The 25,392-nt window shown below is 41.8% G+C and overlaps 1 long non-coding RNA gene across 1 annotated transcript in view; it reads left to right on the top strand.

Annotated features, from left to right (window-relative positions):
- The window catches only part of LOC141146585 (uncharacterized), a 31,067-nt gene that overhangs the window by 3,029 nt on the left and 2,646 nt on the right, over positions 1-25,392 (top strand). The window contains exon 2 of the long non-coding RNA XR_012244965.1: positions 3,139-3,229. This is a non-coding gene — a long non-coding RNA (uncharacterized lncRNA). The remainder of the gene's footprint in view (positions 1-3,138; positions 3,230-25,392) is intronic.

Genomic DNA, 25,392 nt, shown 5'->3' on the forward strand with positions numbered 1-25,392 from the left:
ACTAGTAAAAAAAAATGCTGAGAGCGCATGCGTGGAGTGTTTGAGATGGCATCCTGCACTCAGAGCTCCGTCCCGCACCAGCCTACCTGTCACCACCTCAGCCACCAGCCGGCCCTACGATCCATCCCCCCGGCTACACTAGCGGCGGAGCAGCCAGAGAGGGTACCCAGACACAGGGGAGCAGCCGTGAGGGGACGGAAGATCCCCATCTAGCCCAGACATCCCGGCCTCGTGATCCCGCCTCTGGTACGGCCTACACAATCTCGTGGCCACAGGAGAACAGACTCCCAGTAATCTCCTCGGGATCTGCGGAGCCAGAGGCCATATTCTAGCAGCCGAGATCGCTTGAGATAGGCCGGATAAGCTCCGTCAGACACCGGCCTACTCAGCCTGGCCATCATTCTGGCCTACTAGGCCTCACCACGATTCTGGCCTTCCCTGCTCCACAGCCACAGACAGCTGGATGTTTCCCCTCTTCACCGGGGCCCAGTATCTAAGAGACTAGCAGGGCATAGTGCCCATGTACTCAGGCTCATCCAGGAGAAATTTGTCCCTTCAACCCGAATTCCTTTACTCGGCCCCAGAAGCTGGCAAGATGGCATCAGGACCACAGTGTGAGGAGGAGGACAGGGGGAGGACATGGAGGCAGGAACAGATGGAGGCCCACAGCTATCTTCTCAGCCAGGGGCGGATGCTGTGAGTAATTTGCTTCCCAGTTGCTATCACCTGCTTCTACTGTGTCCCTCCTTGAGAGGACACTGGAGGAACTGATCACCACCCCTATGAGGGACCCCACGGCTAGCCCTACAACATCAGAGCTTTCAGTCACAAGCTCCCCCACACAACAAACGGAATTTCAAGTTATGATGAACACTCTCCAAAATGCTCTCCAGGGGCCTTGCCCAAACTGCGTCTCAAATAACATCCACTATTCAAGCAGACCTCCAAAACCTGCGATCCAGGATTGAGGCCATTGAACACAAGATGGATCAGACAGTCGCTAGGACCACTTCCCGCATTCAAGAACTGCAGGACCAACTAGACACTGCCCTCTCCAAAATCGATGACTTGGAAAATCGCTCTAGGCATTACAATTTCCAAATCAGATGGCTTCCAGAAACTGTCACGGATGTTCAGGAGGCAGTTTGTACCTTTATAAAAGATATTATTCCTGATATCCCGAAGCACCGCTTAGAACTGAATAGGCTGCATCCCCCTCACTCAGATGGCCTGCCCAGGGACATAGTGGTCAAACCCCACTACTACGGAGTGAAGGAAGAAGTTATGCGCACCTCTAGAAAGGCATCTCAGCTTTCTATCAAAGGTCACCCAATTCAAGTCTTCGCAGATCTATCCCCTTACACTATCCAATGGAGGAGATCCTTGAAACCTCTTCTCTAAGTTTTAACCCAAAAGTCCATCAACAATCGGTGGGCATTCCCTTTTCACCTGTCCTTGGTGTATAAAGGTAAGACGCATGGTGTCTCCACATTCCAGGAGGGAGAGCGTCTACTAGATCATCTTGGCCTCATCTCCCGGGATCTAGCATTCTCCTCAGGCCACAAGAATTCTGGATCGGCAAAGTGACCTTCACCACAGAGTCCAATTGCTCCGATGTGGCAAAAACAACAGCCAAAGAGATTCAAGGACTCTCACCCGCCTAGAACTTCCTGATTCATTCCTTCCCTTTCTTCTATTTACAGGCGTTGGCTTGTGACTTCTGCTCTTAGGGCTTGATACCCCTCCTTTTGGTAGTCTATTGGTTCTCCTTTGAATTAACGGTTCCTCTGTTGGGATGTTTAGTCAATTATACAGCGTGTTACTATTTTCATTGTTTGATTTATTTTGTTTAACATTTAATACTATGTTTAGCCTTTTCCTCATTAGCTTAATATTAATGCAACCTGCTATATGCCAGTTATGAGCGGTGATTTGGGTTCGGGGTAGAGTCTCCCTCTCAAAATGCCCCCCAGGTCATCCATGGAACACAGGCAGCTATATACTTTGCTTAGCAAAGTATAATTGCATAGCAATTACCGTATTTATCGGCGTATAACACGCACAGGCGTATAACACGCACATTCGTTTTAAGAGGGAAGTTTCAGGAAAAAAACTTAAATTTTAAATAAGGAACTTTGAAGTAAAATAAGGGTCAGTGCCCATCTGCAGCCTCACCATTGTCATCAATGCAGCCTGATTAATGCCCATCTGCAGCCTCACAAGTGCCATCAATGCAGCCTCATCAGTCCACATCAATGCAGCCTCACCATTGCCATCAATGCAGCAGCCTCACCATTGCCATCAGTGCAGCCTGATCAATGCCCATCTGCAGCCCAGAGGGGACAGGGAGGAGGGCAGGACGAGTGCCCACAGGTTACATACAGTGAGAATCTCCTATGATAGACAGAACAGTGGTCCAATGGCGGCCCAGGAGACAGGAGTTCCTATTACAGAGGCTGCCAAGTAAACAGGAGATTCTCACTGTATGTAATCTGACAGTGCTCGTCCTGCCCCCCTCCCTGTCCCCTCCGAGGCAGCTAAAATTGAAGTATTGGCGTATAACATGCCCGCACTATTTGCACCCGATTTTCATGGTGAAAAAGTGAGTGTTATACGTCAATAAATACAGTAAGTGTGTTTTCGGTCCCTTACATGTAGCACTTATATTTAATATACAGGTCCGTGGTTACTGCTGCGTCCCCTTCCCTTGGGCCTGGGGAGGGGGGCTTCGCACTCTGATAAGGGGTGCCTGCCCCCCCAGGTACCCATGGTTGGGGGATTCTACCTTGGTGGGGGGAGCCATACAGGCTCATTCTTACGGCTTATATGTAATACAGGGGATTTCCCCTCCATAACCTGGTGTTGAGTGCTCATTTTGGCCGGAGCGGTGGTCATACTCCTCCCTCTGCCTGGGAGCCGAATGTTGGCTCTTCTGAAGACAGATGCTGTTCTGCCTCCCAGGCAGAGTTTTACGTGGTCACACATTAGAGTGGGGGCAGGTATATCTGTTCCCATCTATGTGACACTGGGGAGATCAGTGGGAAATTTTTCCCAAGACCTTCCTGGGCCCTTTCTTGCTGTGATTTTTCTTCTATTCCTCATTTCCTGTCTCTCATTACCTTCTTTTTCTTCTTTCAGGCACTATGGAAGCAATATATTTACACTGCCAAAGCAGGTATGCCTCCTGTATTCTCCTACAAGGTTCTTGACGGAAACCTCTTGGAGGAAGGTAGGTCTCTATTCAGCGATGCATGTCACTTCCCTTTTGATCCATGGCTTTAGCTAACAAAACATCTACCCCCATTAAAGTAGCTTCTCACAACATCCAAGGTCTGAATTCACCACTGAAGCGTCAGAAATATTTTCAGCTCTCCCACTCCCAACATCTTGAGGTACTCCTCTTGCAGGAAACACACTTCTCAAAACAATATAACCATAAATTTATACATGCCAAGTTCCCCCAAGGAGCAGTGGAAGGGACCACATTCACTTTTGTTTTATATTTAGCCCCAAACTGCGGACAAGCCCAGTTCTTCCACTTGATGATAAACACCCTCTCCCCCCATTTTACGCACACCATAATTACAGGAGGCGACTCCAATATTGCATTGGATAACATGTTAGACAAATCTGGAAATGGTCAAACTCATCCTCCCAAGCAAAGTCTTAAGATCGCCAAACTTCTCCACTCCCAAGGGCTAGTAGATGTTTGGAGGGAATTTAACCCAGCTACGAAAGACTATACTCACTATTCTGCTCCCCACTCAACTCTAGCGAGAATAGACCATATCTTGACAACAAGTTCAACAATCTTGTTTATCACCAAGTCAATAATTAAGGATTCCCCACTGTCAGATCACTCGATGGTAATATGCTCTCTTATGACACCAAATGGCCTTGAGGGATCATTTTGAACGAATCCCTTAAGCAACCCCGTCCACTGCACCATGATAGATAATGATTTAGGGTAATACTTCCAAGTTATTGACAATGGGGAAGTCCCCCCTCAACTCTGTGGGCAGCACACAAAGTAGTAATGAGGGGTAAGATTATTCAACTCTCCACAAAACTTAAACGAAAAAGACTGGTTGATATAGCAAACTTAGAATGGGAATTTCTTAAACTATCTAAAATCCATAAAAAAAAATCCAACTCCTCATTCTAAAATGTTATTGGAATCAGGGAGGGCCACCCTAAATCTTGCATTAACCACCCAGGCAGAGAGGCATATACAGTGGAAGAATGCCCATTTCTACCTCCAAAAAGACAGAATAGGCCCCAAACTGGCTTCCAAGCTGACCCCAAGGCCCCGCTCTTTCTCTTTTCCTAAGTTTCGTGATTCTGCGGGAACTCTCACACAAAATCCTCAACGGATTATGTCCGTGTTTCACGATTTTTACTCCAAACTATATTGAGGGGAGGAGAGACCCCATCCTTCCAATCTCACAGATTTTTTGGATGAGATTCCCCTCCCCAAGCCGGAATGCAGACATAGACTAGCCCTAGATCAACCAATAGCAGACTCTGAAGTACTGGAAGTGATAAAAAACCTAGAGAAGGGCTCGGCTCTGGGTCCGGACGAGTTCTCTACTGGATACTATAAGGTTTTTGCCCCTACTCTTACCCCATTCTTAACAAGGTTTTTTAACTCCCTCTGTGAGGGATCCTCCCTGGACAACGAGATTAATCTAGCGTTTGTTTCGGTCAGCGTCAAACCCAGTAAGGACCACTCTGATATCAGTAACTATAGGCCTATTTCTTTGATCAACAATGATCTAAAAATACTTACAAAAATTTTAGCCAATAGATTGTGTGCATTCATAGGAAGATATGTCCACAAGGATCAGGTGGGATTTATCCCATGGAGACAAGGCCCAGATCAGATACATAGGGCCGTGGCTATTGTATCCCTTTTACAGTCAAACTGGGATGGGGGTCCTCATCAGGAGGGGTTATTACTTTCAGTGGACTTAGAGAAAGCTTTCAACATGGTTGACTGATCATATCTATTCGAGGTCCTCAATAGGTGGGGATTTGGGCCAAAGTTTGTGCAAATTTTACAGGTTCTATATGACCATCAGAGAGCCCAGGTCAAGCTTTAAAGCTGTCATTCGGAACCCTTCACAATCTCAAAAGGAACTCGATAGGGGTGCCCTCTCTCCCCTTTCATTTTTGCCATCTTAATTGGAACACTGTCAATTGCAATTAGGGATAAGCCTGACATTCATGGGGTGAGATGTGGCCAATGTACACATAAATGTGCCCTGTTTGCGGACGACCTGCTATTATTCATCACTCTCCCCCTTATCTCTACTTCAAAATATTGTTAAACTCTTAAAGGACTTTGGGAGGACTTAGAGTAAATGTGACCAAATTGTGACGTTAAACATCACCACTCCAGCGCCACTGGTAGAAAGGCTAAAAGAACATTTTGAATTTGCCTGGAATTTGTCACACATTTCTTATTTGGGTATTAACTTTGCAGCCAATAAAGATCAAATATATAATCGTAATTACCCTCCTATGTTTAAGAAATTGAGTGCGGATACATCTAGCTGGGGACAGGGGAACCTGTCCTGGTTGGGTAGGGTGCACTTGATCAAAATTACACTCTTTCCCAGAATCTTATATCTTTTTTGCTCCCTTTCCATACTGACAAAGAAACAACAATTAGAGAAGTTTCAATTCCAGATAATGAAATTTGTATGCGGTAACAAAGGCTATCGATGCCCTAAGACCCTTCATTTATTCTTCTATCTCACTTATCCATTCAACATAGATTCCCCTTACACACACATCCCCCATTTTTATTTTTCTTCTTCTTTTTTTTTTCTTTTTTCTTTTTTTCATTACACCTTTTCTTTTTCTTTAACATCTTTTTCTCCTTGTTGTCACACAGATTTCACTTAATGTCAATCCTGCATTCAGCATGCAATATACACACATATCTAGTGACCGTCGACCCGCCCCTGTAGCTGCACCCACTTTGGATTCCATCTGGTTATTCCCCGCCTCAGTCCCAGTTAAGAGCACTCTTATCAGACCACCGCATAACTCCACCCCAGGAACTGCCTTCCATCTATAGGCCACTTTGTAAGTAACAAAGTATCCAACTCCTGACGATTGGCGCAAGGCCATGAAATGCATAAAGTGTTCATCTAGTGATGCCAAGTTATGCTTGTTCCAACCAACCAATCATGTGAATTTTATATACATTACCGTTGTTTGAATTGTATTCTCTTTGCTGTTATGAATTTTACTGTCTGTCACAAATCATGTACCAGTGATTAATCCTCGATTATTAAATGTCTTATGATTACATCAACTTATGTTGAATTTTTATGATTGTATTTTTACATCATAAATGTTTTATTATATTGCTTAATTATGTTCTCTCAATATCACTACCATGAACTGCCCCTAGGGGATTGTGACACTCAGGTTCCTTTCATGCGATACATCTATATTATTATACACACCTACAGGCCTCATTTAAAGTCCCATTCCTATTCCCCCCCCTTTGGTTTTTATACATATATATGCAGGGATGGAGGCTTGTTTGGTGTATAGTTCCAGGCTGACACAGGTCGCAACACTTATACAAACGTTCTGTATAGAAGACGCACACGGGGAGGCCTGGGACTACCAAACCTATGGAAATTTGTGGTAGACACCCGCTTTCCCCCAATGACCTGCCCCACCTTGTGCTTTATTATCGGCTCCTTTAAGTGGTTTTACAACCCATTAATCAATCTAACTTAAGCCTAGAACATGTATTTATACTTTTTTGTTAATATACCATCCAATTGCCTATGCTCTATCATTTTTGAATCACCTTCATTTCAACTAGCATCCAATCTTGGTTTAATGGTTATCTTATAGATTCTTCATTGAATAATTTTTTCATTTCATGCCCAATTTTTATAATATCTGGTCACCCATTCAGTCCATGGGGAGGAGTGACGGGCTGTATATGGTTTTGTCCTCACTCCCGGAGCTGCGATGCACCCAGTTCTCTCTCCGCCCGCCCAATTTATAGGGGGTTGGAGCCTGACCTCAACACATCGGCATCATATGCATGTATCCCACCCTCTGTGTCAGAGACACCTGTGGATGGAAACACGCTGTAATCATCTCCCTTTCTGGCAGAGAGAGGCGGGCATCCGTTGGTGTGTTCCCAAACACCTGTGGAGCCCCGCCGCCCCTTCCACATGCCAATTCATGTGGTATATATGACACTGGCAGGGATACTCCTCCAGAGTTGGGGTATTCTCAGCCGGGAGCGGACCGACAGTTTCACTCTGCCCCTACTCCATCTGAGGAGCAGACCATTTAACTTTCATTCAACTATACAGGTAACCGAGGACTTTCTTCATCTGTCCTCTCCTTCATTCTCTTTCCTATACTGACATACACTCAGTTATTCTCATTCATCCCTCAAAACACTGATCTCTATCCAACACATACATACATACATATTCAACACGCTCTCATTTACTCATTTACAGCCCAATACATTTACCATTTGTTTATTTATTATTATACACTACTTTCATTTTCATGCACATATATACACTTTCCCACCACTTTTATTTTCAGTGTTATTCATTTTCATTTACGTTCCTTTTTCTTCATCTTCTATTTATTATTATCATCAACACTACTACCAGTTCACTCCTGGTAACTTACACCTATTCATAGGTGCATATATAATTGTGTCCCATCATATCGGTATTTCTACTTTTTACCCTACACATTCACCTTGACCCTTCATTTATTCTTCTGTCTCACTTATCCATTCAACATAGATTCCCCTTACACACACACATCCCCCATTTATATTTTTCTTTTTTTTTTCTTTTTTCTTTTTTTCAATTACACCTTTTCGTTTTCTTTAACATCTTTTTCTCCTTGTTGTCACACAGATTTCACCCAATGTCAATCCTGCATTCAGCATGCAATATACACACATATCTAGTGATCGTCAACATGCCCCTGTAGCTGCACCCCCTTTGGATTCCATCTGGTTATTCCTTGCCTCAGTCCCGGTTAAGAGCACTCTTACCAGACCACCGCATAACTCCACCCCAGTAACTGCCGTCCATCTATGGGCCACTTTGTAAGTAAAAAAGTAATCATTTGTCTATTTTTTTTTTTTCTTTTTCTATTTTTATCTTTTGGGCCTAATACCTAGCTAACCAAAAAAAATAAAAATTCCACATCTTACTACTTTATAGTACAATGCATGCATCCAACTCCTGGCGATTGGTGCAAGGCCATGAAATGCAGAGTGTTCATCTAGTGATGCCAAGTTATGCTTGTTCCAACCAACCCCAACGTATCATGTTCTTTGTTTGTACCAATCATGTGACTTTTATATACATTACCTTTGTTAAATGTATGTATATAAAGGCCTCATTTAAAGTCCCATTCCTATCCCCCCTCTTTGGTTTTTATACATATACTTTATATGCAGGGATGGAGGCTTGTTTGGTGTATAGTTCCAGGCTGAGACAGGTCACAACCCTTCTACAAACGTTCTGTATAGAAGACGCACACGGGGAGGCCTGGGACTACCAAACCTATGGAAATTTTACCAGGTGGATCAACTAGCACAATTTTCTACTCTCTATTCTTTTGGCAATAAACCAGCTTGGGTCGACATGGAGAGATAGGCGGTTCCATTACACACTATCGACTTTTTGATATGGGCTCCCCCCAAACAGAGACCTCCAATCTTAGCCCCAACCCTTTCACACTCAATGACTTTAAGTTATGTTTTATACAAATCTCCTCACTTGATCTCGGGTACCCGCCGTTAAACCATATTTTTAATAACCCCCAGTTCCATCCTGGACAAGATATTAGGGCGTTTAAATGGTGGACGAACAAGGGCTTATATAGATTTGGCCACTTCATGTCCTCTATGAGACCCTTGACGTTAGGTCACTGTGTCAGTAAGCTGGATATGCCACCTTCCAAAAGGTTTCGCCTACAACAAATTTGTCACTTTCTATCCTCCATGTGGGACTCAAAACCAGACCCAACGAAAATTACTATGTACAAGAGATGGTGTTTTGAAGCCATGGATCACAGAGGAGGTATATCATTAATCTATGCATCGCTGGTGGAGAACCTGGATAAACCCCCATATGCCCTGAACTGGGAAAGGGATATGGAGGTCAACTGGGAAGTGGAAACTTAGTTTTCTATATTTCTGCAATCTCTTAAAGGAAAGGTAAACATCTCTTTGATGGAAGCCAATCTAAAGGTTATCAACCGCTGGTATATGGTTCCGTCCCGACTGGGCAACATATTCCCAAACTACTCCCCGCTGTGCTTCAGAGGATGTGACCTTTTGGGTTCATTCTTTCACACCTGGTGGGAATGTCCTCAGATTCGGGGGTTCTGAAATAAAATTTTCTGTTTGCTATGCAAAATAATTGGACAAGCTCTGCCAAAAACACCCAAATTGGCTTTACTAAATAGTGGGCCCATCGGCTGTACTAAATCCTTACGGAAACTTATTCAATTTATGTTACTGGGGGCCAAGATAACAATTGCCTATGCCTGGAAACGACCCTCAGTTTCCTTTGCAGCTGCTAAACAGAAAATATCATGGATAATGACTAGGGGTGCAATGGATTAAAAAACCCATGGTTCAGATCATTCCTCGGATCAGGAGTCACGGTTCGGATCATTTTCAGATCAACAAAAAAAAAAATCTCCCCCACTGTAATAATATATTAGCAGGGTAGAGTCAGAGTATTGGCAGAGTATTGCAGGGTATTACAGGGTATTGCTAGAATATTGGCAGAGTATTGACAGGGTATTGGCAGGTATTGGCAGAGTATTAGCAGAGTATTGCAGAGTATTGCAGAGTATTGCAGAGTATTGGCAGGGTATTGCAGAGTATTGGCAGGGTATTGCAGAGTATTGGCAGGGCATTGCAGAGTATTGGCAGGGTATTGCAGACTATTGGCAGGGTATTACAGAGTATTGTCAGGGTATTGCAGAGTATTGTCAGGGTATTGCAGAGTATTGGCAAGGCATTGCAGAGTATTAGCAGGGTATGGCAGAGTATTGGCACTGCTGCCATCTGATCTCTCCCCTCCACTGTACAGATCAGTACACAGAGGGGAGAGAGGAACCAGCATCATGACATGACGCCGGTTTGTTTACAAGTGATCTCTCCGTCATTTGACGGAGCGATCACGTGGTAAACGGCCGCCAGGTGTACCAAGATGGCCGCTGCTCTGGAGCTAGGCCGAAGCCATGGCCTTTCCTAAGGCCGAGGCGTCGGCGCGCTCCACGGAACGCATGTGTGCCGATCCGAACAGGCTGAACCGTTCGGATCACGGATCGGTGACGATCCGTTGCACCCCTAATAATGACCCAGGAGAAGACTGCTAGTCTTATCCTGGATACCGCAGATAAATTTGACACTGTTTGGGAACCCTGGAAGAATTATCTTAAAGTGCATTTGTGATTTTCAGCTGTGAACTATTGCTCAAAGATGCTCCATAGTGCCCTCTTACCCTTTCTTCCTCTTTGCCTTTCTTCTCTTCTTTTTCATCTCTTTCACTCATCCTGTTCATTGATAAAGCTTTATGTGCTCTCATTTGAGTATTGGGGACTAGTCCTCTTGGTAGTTATTGTTGGCAATATAACAATGGATAAGTTGTTAGATTCAAATTTCATCGTTCAATGATTCTTATTACATATAATTCTGCACTATAATTCAGACCTCTTGTCTCCTCCTATTCATAAAATTGCATGGGTACTGGGCAAAGGTGTCTCTATGAGTAGAGTTGTTATTGATATTTGGTGTATTGTCTATCCCCTCCAACACAGTGAGATCCCATATGGGGTGTCGGGGAGGGAGGGATGGTGCCCAATTTCTTGTACTTCTCTAAATTTCTCTTTTTATTATTTTTTCTGGTCTCATCGAGCAGTACTCACTTCATGGGGGTCCTGAGCTGTAAAATGTATGTGAATGTGATACTCATCATACTATGACACTCATAGGACAGACAATGTTCTTATTCTGTGTTGATTTATTATTGTTAAAACTCAATAAAAACTTTGAAAGGAAAAATAATAAAAATGCCATAAAGATATCCCCTATTTTGTAGACGCTATAACTTTTGCACAAATCAATCAATATACGCTTATTGCAATTTTTTTTTTTACCAAAAATATGTAGAAGAATACTTATTGGGCTAAACTGAATATTTTTTTTTTTTTTTTGGAGGGGGGGTGTATTTATTATAGCAAAAAGATTATTTTTCAAAATTGTCTCTCTTTTTTTGTTTATAGTGCAGAAAATAAAAACCACAGAGGTTATCAAATGCCACCAAAAGAAATCTCTATTTGTGAGGAAAAAAAAATTGTTTGTGCAATTGTCAGTTAAAGCGACGCAGTGCCGTATTGAAAAAAAATGGCCTGGTTATTAAGGGGGTAAATCCTTAAGGGGGTAAATCCTTCTGGTCCTTAAGTGCTTAAACACCACATTGTTATGGTTTGTTCCAACCCCTGTCCCTTTTACAGGACAGCTTGATTTCCATTTAATTGTGTTGAAAAATATAAATAAAACTAATTCTTTTAACGCCCTGCTCAAACAACATTCCTTTGGCTAAGACACGTTGACAGCTATCATTTCCATGATACCTAAATCCAACAGAGACAACTCCCTCTGGTCCAATTACAGACCTATATCCTTGCTTAATTTGGACATTAAGATCTTGGCCAAAATTATGACATCACGCTTCAATCTGATTATAAGAGGACTAATTCATAAGGACCAAGAAGGCTTTATACCACGACGGCAGGCAAGCGACAATATCCGACACGTGATCCTACTCCAACACCTAGCTCGATCACGTGACATACCTATGCACCTTCTGTCTCTTGATATAAGGAAGGCATTTGGTACAGTTTCCTAGCCTTACTTACACTTCATATTGCAACGCTAAGGCTTTGGCCCAAACTTCCTACAATGGATAAACTCCCTATACAACCAACCGCAAGCGTACATTAAATATTCAGGGTTTCACTCAGATTGCTTCCAAATACAATGAGGAACAAGACAAGGTTGTCCCCTTTCCCCCCTAGTTTTTGCCCCTGCGATTGAACCCCTAGCTGCCCTGCTCAGAGCAGACCCAAATATTAGAAGTTTGGAAGTAGCCTCCATCTCAGAAATGATGCTTATTTGCTGATGATGCATTATTGTTCATTACCTCACCGCGCACAACACTCCCAAATCTCATCCAGATCCTAGACAAATTTGCTATAATAACAGGCCTAGAGCTCAACCAATCCAAATCCAGAGCCCTCAACGTGTCTCTCCTGCAAAAGGAACTCGAACACATACAAGAACACTTCCCCTGCACCTGGTCCACATCATCGGTACCGTACCTTGGAATAAAACTAACTAGTAACCCAACCAACCTTTTTCAAACAAACTATCTTCCCATGCTGACACACCTGTCCACCTTGCTGGACAAAAACAAAACTCTCCCCGAAGGAGTATTTTCTTCACTAGACAGTTTATCTGTGTTTGAAGGTATTTGTAATTCAGATCCACATGCTCCGGGCATCATTTCTCACCTCTATAGTCATCTAACATCCCCTACAGCTAACCTCCCATCGTATGCTGCACAGTGGTACAAGGACCTGGCAATAAAACTGGATGCAGAAGACTGGACAAATATATGGGCTAACACAAAAATGTAATCCCATAATTTAGTCACACTTGAAGCAAATTATAAGGTCCTCATGCGGTAGTATTTAGTGCTGGCTAGGATATCCACATTTTTGCCGAACTATCCTTCAGTATGCTTTCGAGGCTGTGGTGAGAGGGGCACACACGCCCACATATGGTGGTCATGCCCGATCGTACAGCAATTTTGGACAACAATATTCTGCATGACTTCCACTCTGCTTCAAGTTACCCTAGACTCTGACCCGTCTCTTGCATTATTGAATCATGTTACAGCGTACTGTACTGAATCCCAGCTTCGTCTCCTCCTTCAACTCACTACAGACGATAGCTAAAGCTATAGCCAAACAGACGATAGCTAAAGCTTGGAAAACTCGGAAATTAAACCTTACCGAAGTAAAGAATAGAATCACCCAAGCTCTGATACATAGCAAAATTGAAGCTACAATTTTAGACGGAATTTCCCAACACCTCAAAATTTGGCGCCCCTGGGTGGGACATTTTCTACCTCCGGACTTTGAAAAACACTTGCTGGAGCCTTAGCCCCCCCCATTGATATCTTAGGCTCTCACTGCAATGCAACGGTGACCCGCTGAACACCCCCCCGCCTTCTCCCAACTTACTCTTGTTTCCTTCCTCTATTTTCTTTCCTTTATCTGATCTTTTCCCCTCTTTCCAATTATCTGCCTTACCCATAATCTCATTACTGGTAATGTGAATTTCTGATTACACAAACCCTACAAGTCCCTAGTTCTTAATTTACTGAGGGACGTTACTACTCTATTCACCCAATAGTACTGGGGTTATGACTCATACGTTTTAGCATCCTTAGTGACCCCGATGTTTGTTCACTTATAGTTGAAACAATTATACCCTGTATCATCGTATCCAGCAAACTTTTTTTTTTTCTTACTGTATTGCTGTAGAAAGTTATGCTGTGTAAGTTTCATTATCTATTGTCTTACTGAGATTATCAGCTGATGTTTTTTGATTGTTACTAATTAAAAATTTTGAACAGAAATATATAAAGTCATGCAAAATTGAAAAAAGGGGACTTCATATGCAAAATACTAAAATACATGTCTAAACTGTCCATAGTTATCAGATTACAGTATTTTTTTTTTTGTTTTAGTTGGCCTTTGTGTCAAATTACTAAAATATGAATGTTGAATTCTGATTACTTGTGGGTTATTATATTTTGCTATTTGACTACTGACTTATGTGCTTATGTTTAGTTTGGAATTTTGCAAGGCCAAGTATAAATAAAGCCTTTTATTAGGTTTTTTATTTTTATTTTTTGTTGCTCTGTATGTAGCTCTATTTCCTTTCACCAAGACTTCCAAGCTGAAGCATAGATCGTGCCCACACACACTAAAGAATTCTGCAGGTCAAGTCTAGGCCAGGGCAGGAATATAAGAGCACATGAGCACCACTTAAAATATGTTGGCTCTATGTATCATAGACTAAGTACAGACTGATGACCTTGTTTTCAGCAGACGTAATTGTACTGCAAAGAACCGTGTCACCTTTTGAAGCAGGTGGAGACTTTATTGCACCTCTCGTTACATCCTTTCTCTTTCTACATCAAATGAAGCTTAGCTGTCCTGTAGAAGTGCAGGAGGACTCATCAATCATTTTGACACCTAAAGAGTAGAAATATCCAGCAATATTATCCAGCAGCATCTCCCTTCTGATCTATTTAAATGTACATTTATCTTTTAAATTCAGAAAAACTAAATCAGTTGACTTATCAAACCATATTTGGCTGAACAAGAGTAGAATACAGAATACTTCCTACAAAGCTTTATCCCTTTCCTCATTCTGATAGCTGCATGAGGTCTCATTAGTCACAGTGGTGGAGAGAAGCAAATTCAGCAATATTTTCCAATAGCATTTTCTCATCAGAAAACAAAAGTGGGTTTCTATATAATTTGGAATGTAATCGCTAAAACCTAAACAGATACACCCTTGCGTAGAGGATTTACACACTAATGCAACCAATACATTGAACAATTTTTTTTATTATGTTTTAAAGTGACCCAGTTGTCCTTCACTACAGAATCCTGCAGTTACTTAAAGCGGAACTTCACTCTCTCAATCAACCTTGACCATTTCTAATCCTCATACTGCCAGTATAGTAAATTGATAGGAAAGTATATAATATTTACTTGTGTTAAACTTTCTTTACATTTCTTCAGTTACTTCCTGGTTTCTGGCCTAGGCAAATTATGTCATACATTCCAAGAGCCTTCAAGAGGGGGAGGAGGGGCTCTCAGGTAAGCACACGCTCCTGCCTGCATGCCCTAGCTAAGGGCGGATGGATTCCAGGAAGTAATTGCTACATGAATCATCTGCTCTTACTCAAGATGGCCATGATCTGAAATGGTAGGGGGTAATTTTTAAAGTGATTTCCCAATTTCAAAAAAAGCATGCAGATGTATATGGAGGGTTGAGTTTGCTTTAAATATTAAAAATAAACAATATATTAAAAATAAACAAAATAGTGTTTTTTTATTTGTGGTGCTTAGATGCAGTGTAGTTCTGCTTTAAAGGATATGATGAAGGAGCCAGTGCATGGCATGGGATATAGGCAGCCAACAGTGTCGGACGTATTGAATGCTGGAGAGGCTTTTTGAGGCTACAGTGTTAAAACAGAGGGCGGTAAGAACAATGGCCTGCTAAAGATGTGAATACAGTATATGTAATTTTTTATTGCAAGGGAGTGCTGGATTTAACCACTTAAGGACCAGCCTTGTTTTGGATTTTAGGTGTTTACATGTTTAAAACAGGTTTTTTTGCTATAAAATTACTTAGAACCCCCAAACATTATATATGTTTTTTTTTTCTAACACCCTAGAGAATAAAATGGTGGTCGTTGCAATACTTTTTTTTGCACCGTATTTGCGCAGCGGTCTTATAAGCGCACTTTTTTTTGAAAAAATTCACTTTTTTGAATAAAGAAATAAGACAACAGTAAAGTTAGCCCAATTTTTTTTTATATTGTGAAATATAATGTTTCGCCAAGTAAATTGATACCCAACATGTCACGCTTCAAAATTGCGCCCGCTCGTGGAATAACTTTTAAAAAATTCTACAGGTTGCATGTTTTGTGTTACAGAGGAGGTCCAGGGCTAGAATTATTGCTCTCGCTCTACCGGTCACGGCGATACCTCACATGTTTGGTTTGACCACCGTTTTCATATGTGGGCGTTACTCGCGTATGCGTCCGCTTCTGTGCGCAAGCTCGTCGGGACGGGGGGTTTTAAATTTTTTTTTTTTTATTTTTATTATTTATTTTACATTATTTTATTTTTTTTACACTGTTTTAAAAAAAAAATTTGTGTCACTTTTATTCCTATTACAAGGAATGTAAACATCCCTTGTAATAGAAAAAAGCATGACAGGACCTCTTAAATATGAGATCTGGGGTCAAAAAGACCTCAGATTTCATATTTACACTAAAATGCAATAAAAAAAAAAAGTAATTCAAAAAATGACATTTAAAAAAATATGGCTTTAAGAGGCGTGGGCGGAAGTGACCTTTTGACGTCGCTTCCGCCCAGCAGTGTCATGGAGACAAGTGGGCGCCACCTTAGCCTCACTCGTCTCCAGGCACAGGATGGAGATGGATGCGATCGCCTCCGCCGCTACCGGCGGTTCCAGTAAGTGGTGAAGGGCACTGGATCGTGGCGGGAGGGGGCCCCTCTCCTGCCACTGATAAAAGTGATCTTGTGGCGAATCCGCCGCAGGGACCACTTTTATCAGAAAGCCGGCCGCCAAACGAAAATGGGGATACCAGGGTTATGGCAGCTAGCTGCTGCCATAACAACGATATACCCCTTCAAAGTTTGGACGTACATCGTCGTGCGGCCGTCCGGAAGTGGTTAGCCCTGACCTGTCTCTTTAACCCCTTCAAACCCACCACAGCATCCCTTTAAACAGTTTCAAACCCTGGGGGGCCAAAAGGCTTGACGATCATTTGACCACTGTCACAGTGGTCACATGATCAAAAGCCAGTCCCACCGACAACTGATCTGTAGACTGGACATGCTTTATTCATCAAGAACTAAAGAGAATGACTCTCTCTCTATTCCCTTAATATTTATACAGAGCTTGCCTCCCAGATTTCAATATGTTTGTTACTACCACTAATAGTAGCATGGTCACAGCCATTAAATACTAATGCCCTGTACACACGGTCGGACATTGATCAGACATTCCGACAACAAAATCCATGGATTTTTTCCAACGGATGTTGGCTCAAACTTGTCTTGCATACACACGGTCACACAAAGTTGACGGAAAATCCAATCGTTCTGAACGCGGTGACGTAAAACACGTACGTCTGGACTATAAACCGGGCAGTAGCCAATAGCTTTCATCTCTTTATTTATTCTGAGCATGCGTGGCACTTTGTGCGTCAGATTTGTGTACACACGATCATAATTTCCGACAACGGATTTTGTTGTCGGAAAATTTTATAGCCTGCTCTCAAACTTTGTGTGTCGGAAATTTGTATGGAAAATGTGTGATGGAGCCTACACACGGTCGGAATTTCCGACAACAAGGTCCTATCACACATTTTCCATCGGAAAATCCGACCGTGTGTACAGGGCATTACACTGTTCTTTATTTTTCCCTTCCCAGTACTCTGGAATACCATATTTTTACAGAACCCATTTGACCTTTCTACCCACATTCTGCTCCAGCAATCATTTCTGCCAAGTAGACCTTATCACTAGCAACCTGCTGCTGTAACAGAGCTTGATATGTCATATAAATAACTCTCTTGTTATGTATTATTCTGTGTGTTCTGCAGTAATATCCACCAAAGTAATAATCAACATTAATGATGTACCAAATGTCCCTACTAATGTGTAAAAGTCCAAACGGCTGTTAGAAAATGATACATAAATTATGCATAATGACCATATTTGTGTTTGCCAAAGCATCTTTAAAGTGGAATCAAATTCAATCACAGCATTACTTACATGAGCAAAGTTCTAAAAAGGCTCTTGGTAAAATAATATAGTGTATACAATTGTGACACAAGTCATGTTGTAGTTTTAATGTTATTTAAAATCACCTTTCCTTGGGACCTGCGTTAGTTTTTTTTTTTATTCAAAATACATCTTCTCTGCTCATTTATATGGGGATCCACTTCTCCTAGAATTGGACTTAGGGCTCTGCAGGAACCTTGGGGGGGAAGGGGGCTTGGCACTTCCTGACCTATGTATAAACAGAAAAGTCAGTGCTACTACCCATACTCCACATACATAGCAGAACTCCCAGGTGCTCGATCCACAGTCGCTGGCTGAGTAGAGTAATGTGAAAAAAATGATCCGCACTCCGGTTGTTGCTCTTAAAATTTCTTCATTTTATTGAATAGCCACAGTGAACAAACGCAGATTAAGTCAGTTGATGCGTTTCAGCCTATAAGGCCTTAGTCATAACTTCCTGACCTATACAAGTATTTTTTGGCAGGGCAAGGGGTTTTCACGTGTAGGTGGCTTCTTGGAGATGACAGGGACGGTGTTGGAGGCAGTGTTAGGCTCTTATGAAAGCATATGCCTTCTATTGCATAGAGGGTCAGAGGCCTGGTTTCCCCTGATGATAACTGAGAGCTGCACTTAAAGAATGGGACTGTATTCAGGACCTGCTGCAGACTGCCTCTGACTCCTTCACGCCGGGCCTCCCCATTGTAGATGAACCCCCGTCTCTCTCAATTTCTTACCAATCCAGACGTTATATGGGTAACTAAAGGGATAAAGACGTTAGGGGATATCACCAGAAGGGGTGAACTTTTGCCCTTTGCAGACCTCAAGCTGAGATTTAATTTACCTAATCCCTACCTATTTCAACACTTGAAACTGTGACATGCTTTTACCTCCAAATTTGGCTCTGTTAAGGTGGAAATTAGGCCATCCAGCTTAGAAAACATTTTGCTAGATGAGTCCATGAAAACAACACTCTCTGAGTTATATAAAGAACGTTTCCCTGTTCCTCCTCCCTCAGGGGTTAAGTGTAGAGAGTAATAGGTGGAAGAGGTTCCAGATCTAGATCTTGGAGGGGAGGACTGGGATGATATGTGGAGTTTCCCCTTTACTCATCTGATCTAAGCAAGGGATCAGCTAATCCACTTTAAATTCCTACATAGGATATACTATACACTGGCAAAACTAGCCATAATTTACCAGGGGTATCGGCTAGATATGTGCGGTTCGTTTCGTTCAGAATTGAAATTCGGACAAATTTTCATTTTTACAATAGTGCCGAATTTAAACGAATCTGAAATAAAAAAATTCAGACAAAATTCGAATTCAAATAGTTTTTTAATCGTTTTCAAATAGTTTTCAAATACTTTTTTTCGAATTTGAATAGTTTTCAAATTCAAATTAGAAAAGTTTTGAATTTGAAGTTTTTGAAATCGAATAGTTTTCCAATTTCCAAAGAGAATAAAATAGAATAGAAAATAAAAGGAATTTAATAGAAAAATAATAGAATAAAAAAGAATATAGCAGAAAATAAAAGAATAGAATATAATAGAGTAAAACAGAACAAAATAGAATAGAGAATAAAAGAACAGATTAGACTAGAATATAATAGAAACGAATAGAATAGAATAGAATAACATAGAAAGAATATAACCATCTTCTGAAATTCAAATTTCAAATACAATAAATTTAAATATGAAATTTAAAGTGGAAGGCCACCCTGAAAAAAAAATTCACCAAAAATCCTAAAAAAAATTTAAAAAAAAATTTGAAAAAAAAAAAATTAAACTTACCTAAACCCTTGTTGCTAGGCAGTCTTCCTAATCTGCCTCTTTCTTTTCCGCGGTGTGTTCTGCTCCTTGGTGAGCGGCCCTGTTGTCTTCTGGGAACTGTGTGTGTTCCCAGAACACCACGGGGCCATTCACAGAGCGCCGTGCCACTTGCGTGTGCGCAGTAGGAACTTGGCAGTGAAGCCGCAAGGCTCCACTGCCTGTTTCCCTTACCTAGGATGGCAGTGTCGGGACCCGAGAGCCGAGGGATGGGTCGGTCTCGGGCGGCCGACATCGCGGGCACCCAGGACAGGTAAGTACTTATTTAAAGTCAGCAGCTACAGTGTTTGTAGCTGCTGACTTTTACATTTTTTTTTTTTAAGGCCAGAATCCCGCTTTAAGAAAAGAATAGAATAGAAAGGAATAGAAAAAATGAATAGAATAGACTACAATAGAATAGAAAAGAATAGAATTAAAACAACAAATGAATTGAATAGAATAGAGTAGAACCATTTCCCAAAATTTTAATAGAATCAATTTGAATTTGAATAGAATAGAAAAGAATAGTTTTGAATAGAATAGAAAATAACAGAATAGTATAGGAAAAAAACAACAGCATAGAATAGAATAGAAAGAATATATTCATCTTCTGAAATTCAAATTTTGAATAGAATAAATTTGAATAGAATAGAATAAAAATGAATAAGAGGAACAAAGGGTTGCGCTAATACTAGTAGTGCGTAATGTAAAATCTACAGTGCAAGAGGTTTATACAGTGATCATACATAACAAATAAATAAATATAAAAATAAACCAGTGTGCAAAACATATGGTAATGGTGAAAGAAACAGTCCCGTCCAATGAGGCATCAATAAAATGTCATAGTGAGTTTAAATCACCAAAAAATAAAAGTCCAAGTGACAATAGGTATATTTCTGTAATAGCGAAGAGGGGTCCACCACCAGAGAATAGAAGGGGTTGCTTCTTACCAGAAGGCCATGACCCCCCACCACAGAGGGTCACAGCAAGCAGAAAACTTTAAAAGCCAAAGGATGGGAACTGCCAGCGGTGTCCACCAGAGGTCATCTCAACATCAGCCACACCAACGAACCCATAGCAAAGGTATCATGGAATATAGAAGGGGCTCACATAGTGTAAAACTTTCTGTGATTTACGTGTCTCCTCCGGTAGCAGACATCTCCATCCCCCTCTTCCTGGATGTGACGGCAGAACTCTCACCTGTGTCCTCTGCTGCCCCGCCCCCTTTACCTGTCTATTTCCTTACCACCTGTGCTGCTTCTGAGAAGCAGCACAGGTGGTCCACCACCAGAGAATAGAAGGGGTTGCTTCTTACCAGAAGGCCATGACCCCCCACCACAGAGGGTCACAGCAAGCAGAAAACTTTAAAAGCCAAAGGATGGGAACTGCCAGCGGTGTCCACCAGAGGTCATCTCAACATCAGCCACACCAACGAACCCATAGCAAAGGTATCATGGAATATAGAAGGGGCTCACATAGTGTAAAACTTTCTGTGATTTACGTGTCTCCTCCGGTAGCAGACATCTCCACCCCCCTCTTCCTGGATGTGACGGCAGAACTCTCACCTGTGTCCTCTGCTGCCCCGCCCCCTTTACCTGTCTATTTCCTTACCACCTGTGCTGCTTCTGAGAAGCAGCACAGGTGGTCCACCACCAGAGAATAGAAGGGGTTGCTTCTTACCAGAAGGCCATGACCCCCCACCACAGAGGGTCACAGCAAGCAGAAAACTTTAAAAGCCAAAGGATGGGAACTGCCAGCGGTGTCCACCAGAGGTCATCTCAACATCAGCCACACCAACGAACCCATAGCAAAGGTATCATGGAATATAGAAGGGGCTCACATAGTGTAAAACTTTCTGTGATTTACGTGTCTCCTCCGGTAGCAGACATCTCCATCCCCCTCTTCCTGGATGTGACGGCAGAACTCTCACCTGTGTCCTCTGCTGCCCCGCCCCCTTTACCTGTCTATTTCCTTACCACCTGTGCTGCTTCTGAGAAGCAGCACAGGTGGTCCACCACCAGAGAATAGAAGGGGTTGCTTCTTACCAGAAGGCCATGACCCCCCACCACAGAGGGTCACAGCAAGCAGAAAACTTTAAAAGCCAAAGGATGGGAACTGCCAGCGGTGTCCACCAGAGGTCATCTCAACATCAGCCACACCAACGAACCCATAGCAAAGGTATCATGGAATATAGAAGGGGCTCACATAGTGTAAAACTTTCTGTGATTTACGTGTCTCCTCCGGTAGCAGACATCTCCATCCCCCTCTTCCTGGATGTGACGGCAGAACTCTCACCTGTGTCCTCTGCTGCCCCGCCCCCTTTACCTGTCTATTTCCTTACCACCTGTGCTGCTTCTGAGAAGCAGCACAGGTGGTCCACCACCAGAGAATAGAAGGGGTGGTAAGCAGCACAGGTGGTAAGGAAATAGACAGGTAAAGGGGGCGGGGCAGCAGAGGACACAGGTGAGAGTTCTGCCGTCACATCCAGGAAGAGGGGGATGGAGATGTCTGCTACCGGAGGAGACACGTAAATCACAGAAAGTTTTACACTATGTGAGCCCCTTCTATATTCCATGATACCTTTGCTATGGGTTCGTTGGTGTGGCTGATGTTGAGATGACCTCTGGTGGACACCGCTGGCAGTTCCCATCCTTTGGCTTTTAAAGTTTTCTGCTTGCTGTGACCCTCTGTGGTGGGGGGTCATGGCCTTCTGGTAAGAAGCAACCCCTTCTATTCTCTGGTGGTGGACCACCTGTGCTGCTTCTCAGAAGCAGCACAGGTGGTAAGGAAATAGACAGGTAAAGGGGGCGGGGCAGCAGAGGACACAGGTGAGAGTTCTGCCGTCACATCCAGGAAGAGGGGGATGGAGATGTCTGCTACCGGAGGAGACACGTAAATCACAGAAAGTTTTACACTATGTGAGCCCCTTCTATATTCCATGATACCTTTGCTATGGGTTCGTTGGTGTGGCTGATGTTGAGATGACCTCTGGTGGACACCGCTGGCAGTTCTCACCCTTTGGCTTTTAAAGTTTTCTGCTTGCTGTGACCCTCTGTGGTGGGGGGTCATGGCCTTCTGGTAAGAAGCAACCCCTTCTATTCTCTGGTGGTGGACCCCTCTTCGCTATTACAGAAATATACCTATTGTCACTTGGACTTTTATTTTTTGGTGATTTAAACTCACTATGACATTTTATTGATGCCTCATTGGACGGGACTGTTTCTTTCACCATTACCATATGTTTTGCACACTGGTTTATTTTTATATTTATTTATTTGTTATGTATGATCACTGTATAAACCTCTTGCACTGTAGATTTTACATTACGCACTACTAGTATTAGCGCAACCCTTTGTTCTTCTTATGCCTATTTACAATTGATGTTTTTTGTTGGGATTGCTGCTTTACATATTCTTTTTTGGTTTACAGCGCAGTTTTTTTCTATTTTCTAAATAAAAATGAATAGAATAGAAAACAAAATATTGGAATAGAAAAGAATAGAATAAACAAATAGAAAAAGAATGTAATTTAAAAAACAATAGAATAGAATATAAAGAATATAACAATTTCCCAAAACTCAAATAGAATCAATTCTAATTTGAATAGAATAGAAAAGAATAGATTGGAATAGGAATATGGTTATATTCATTCTATTCTATTCTGTTGTTTTTTCTATACTATTGTGTTATTTTATATTCTATTCTAGTCTATTCTTTTCTATTCTATTCAAATTTTAATTGAGTCTATCTGAATTTTGGAAAATGGTTATATTTCTATTCTATTCTATTGTTTTTTTAAATTCTATTCTTTTCTATTCTATTCAAATTTTAGAAGATGGGTATAATCTTTCTATTTTATTATTTTTTTTTTTCTATTTTATTCCTTTCTATTCTATTCTATTCTATTCCATTCTATTCTATTCTATTCTGTTATTTTATTTACTATCCTATTTTGTTCTGGTTTACTCTATTATATTATGTTATATTATTTTTTTTTCTGTTATATTCTTCTCTATTCTATTCTATTCTATTCTATTTTGTTATATTCTATTTTATTCTCTTTGGAAATTGGAAATCTATTCAAATTCGAAAACTATTCAAAATTGATTCAAAAACGTTTTGAATCCAAAAATTCTAATTTATTTGAATACGAATAAAAAAAAAACAAATTACGAAAACAAATTAAACTGGTCAAACAAATTTAACTAAACAAATTTATGTAACTAATGAATCAAAGCTAAACAATTTTTTTCATTCTGCACATTTCTAGTATCCGCAGAATGCTGGTGCTGCTCCTTCTCTCCTGCCACCTTTGGTCATGTGTTTTGGCATTGCCCAGTGGTCGGGGATTTTTGGACCGCTATTCTTCAGTGTATAACAGAAATCACCTCTTTACATGTGTCCATGACAGTGGTAGTATGCCAGCTTAGGTTGGTGGAAAACTTGGTGCCTACTAGGGCTCAATGTACATTTTTTAATTTGCTGTTGTGTTATGCCCGTAAGGCATTAATCTTACATTGAAAAAATCCGGCCACACCTTCTATCTCCTACTGTAAAGGATTAGGTAATAAAATGTTGCCGCTTTATAGAGCTACATACTTAAAGTGGTGTTCCAGCCGCAAAAAAATTTTTTTCTAAAGTCAGCAGCTACAAACCCTGTAGCTGCTGACTTCTAATAAGGACACTTACCTGTCCAGGGAGCCCACGATGTCGGCCCCCCCGAATCCGGTCCGTCCATTGGATAGGGTGTAGGCACCATTCTAACTAAGGGAAACTGGCATTGGAGCCTTCAGGCTTCACCACCGGTTTCCTACTGCGCATGCGTGAGTCACGCCGCGCTTCCTGAATGGCTCCATCATCTTCTGGGACATACACAGGTCCCAGAAGGCTTTGGGCAAGCAGCAGGAATTTACGCCCTGGGCCGCGGCGATGCTGGGGCGGAAGTACACAAGGTACTTCGGTAGAAAGGAGAAAGAAAGAAAAATAATTAATAGCCAAAAAGGAGTGGTGGAGGTGTAGTCTTTCCTTTAAGATCTAGTTGAAAATGTGGGTGGAACTCTGCTTTAAGTAGGGGTTGTCCCAAGAAAGTTTGGCAGATTTGGCTATATAGCCCTACAACCGTTACTCAAGACATCTAGGGGCACGACAATTAGGGTATGATTACATAAATAGGATGGTGGTTGCTGGGGAGAATTGTGCTAGAGTTTATCTCTCACCCATTGCATGGTGTCCTTTCTTGATCTCATTTGATCCTCTGGTCCTTAGGGACTCACTGTTTTGGATGATCTCCTCTGGAGGGAAAAGTTGTGATTGCCTATGATTCTATAGAGGGAACTTAATTATGTCTCTTGTTCTACTGTTATTATGTAAGCATGATATTCTTTATTCCTGAGGTAAGCACAGCATTTGATGCCGTGGATGAACTACTTGGGGTGGTGCCTGATAGGGGGGTGGGTAGGTGTATTTGTGGGGAAGGTTTTTGTTTCTGTATTGAACCATGCTTGGCTGAAACCTTATTTTTCTTGTTGTTTTTGCCAAAAATAAGAAAAAGAAATTTCTAAACAAAAAAATTACCTTTCCTTTTCAATCTGCAGCTCTGTAGTTTGGTTTTCTGTGAAATGCAATGCAATATGGCAACCTGGAGGTGTTCTGTACAGAATGTGTATAGAACGCCCCCCAGAAACATAATTTCCTGCTTGTGTGATTGGCTCGCTGATTTTCCCAGAAGTCTACACTAGGATACAAATCAGATTTCAGGTATCCCTGCAACAAAAATGTCATTTTAGTGAGATACTCCCAATAGGAAATCCCATCTAAAAGGATGCACAGAAGCTTTCCTCATTACTGCCCTGCAGGTTAGATTCACTTTT

Source organism: Aquarana catesbeiana, linkage group LG01 (genome assembly GCF_042186555.1).
Source record: "Aquarana catesbeiana isolate 2022-GZ linkage group LG01, ASM4218655v1, whole genome shotgun sequence".
In the NCBI taxonomy this organism is placed as follows: Eukaryota; Metazoa; Chordata; class Amphibia; order Anura; family Ranidae; genus Aquarana; species Aquarana catesbeiana.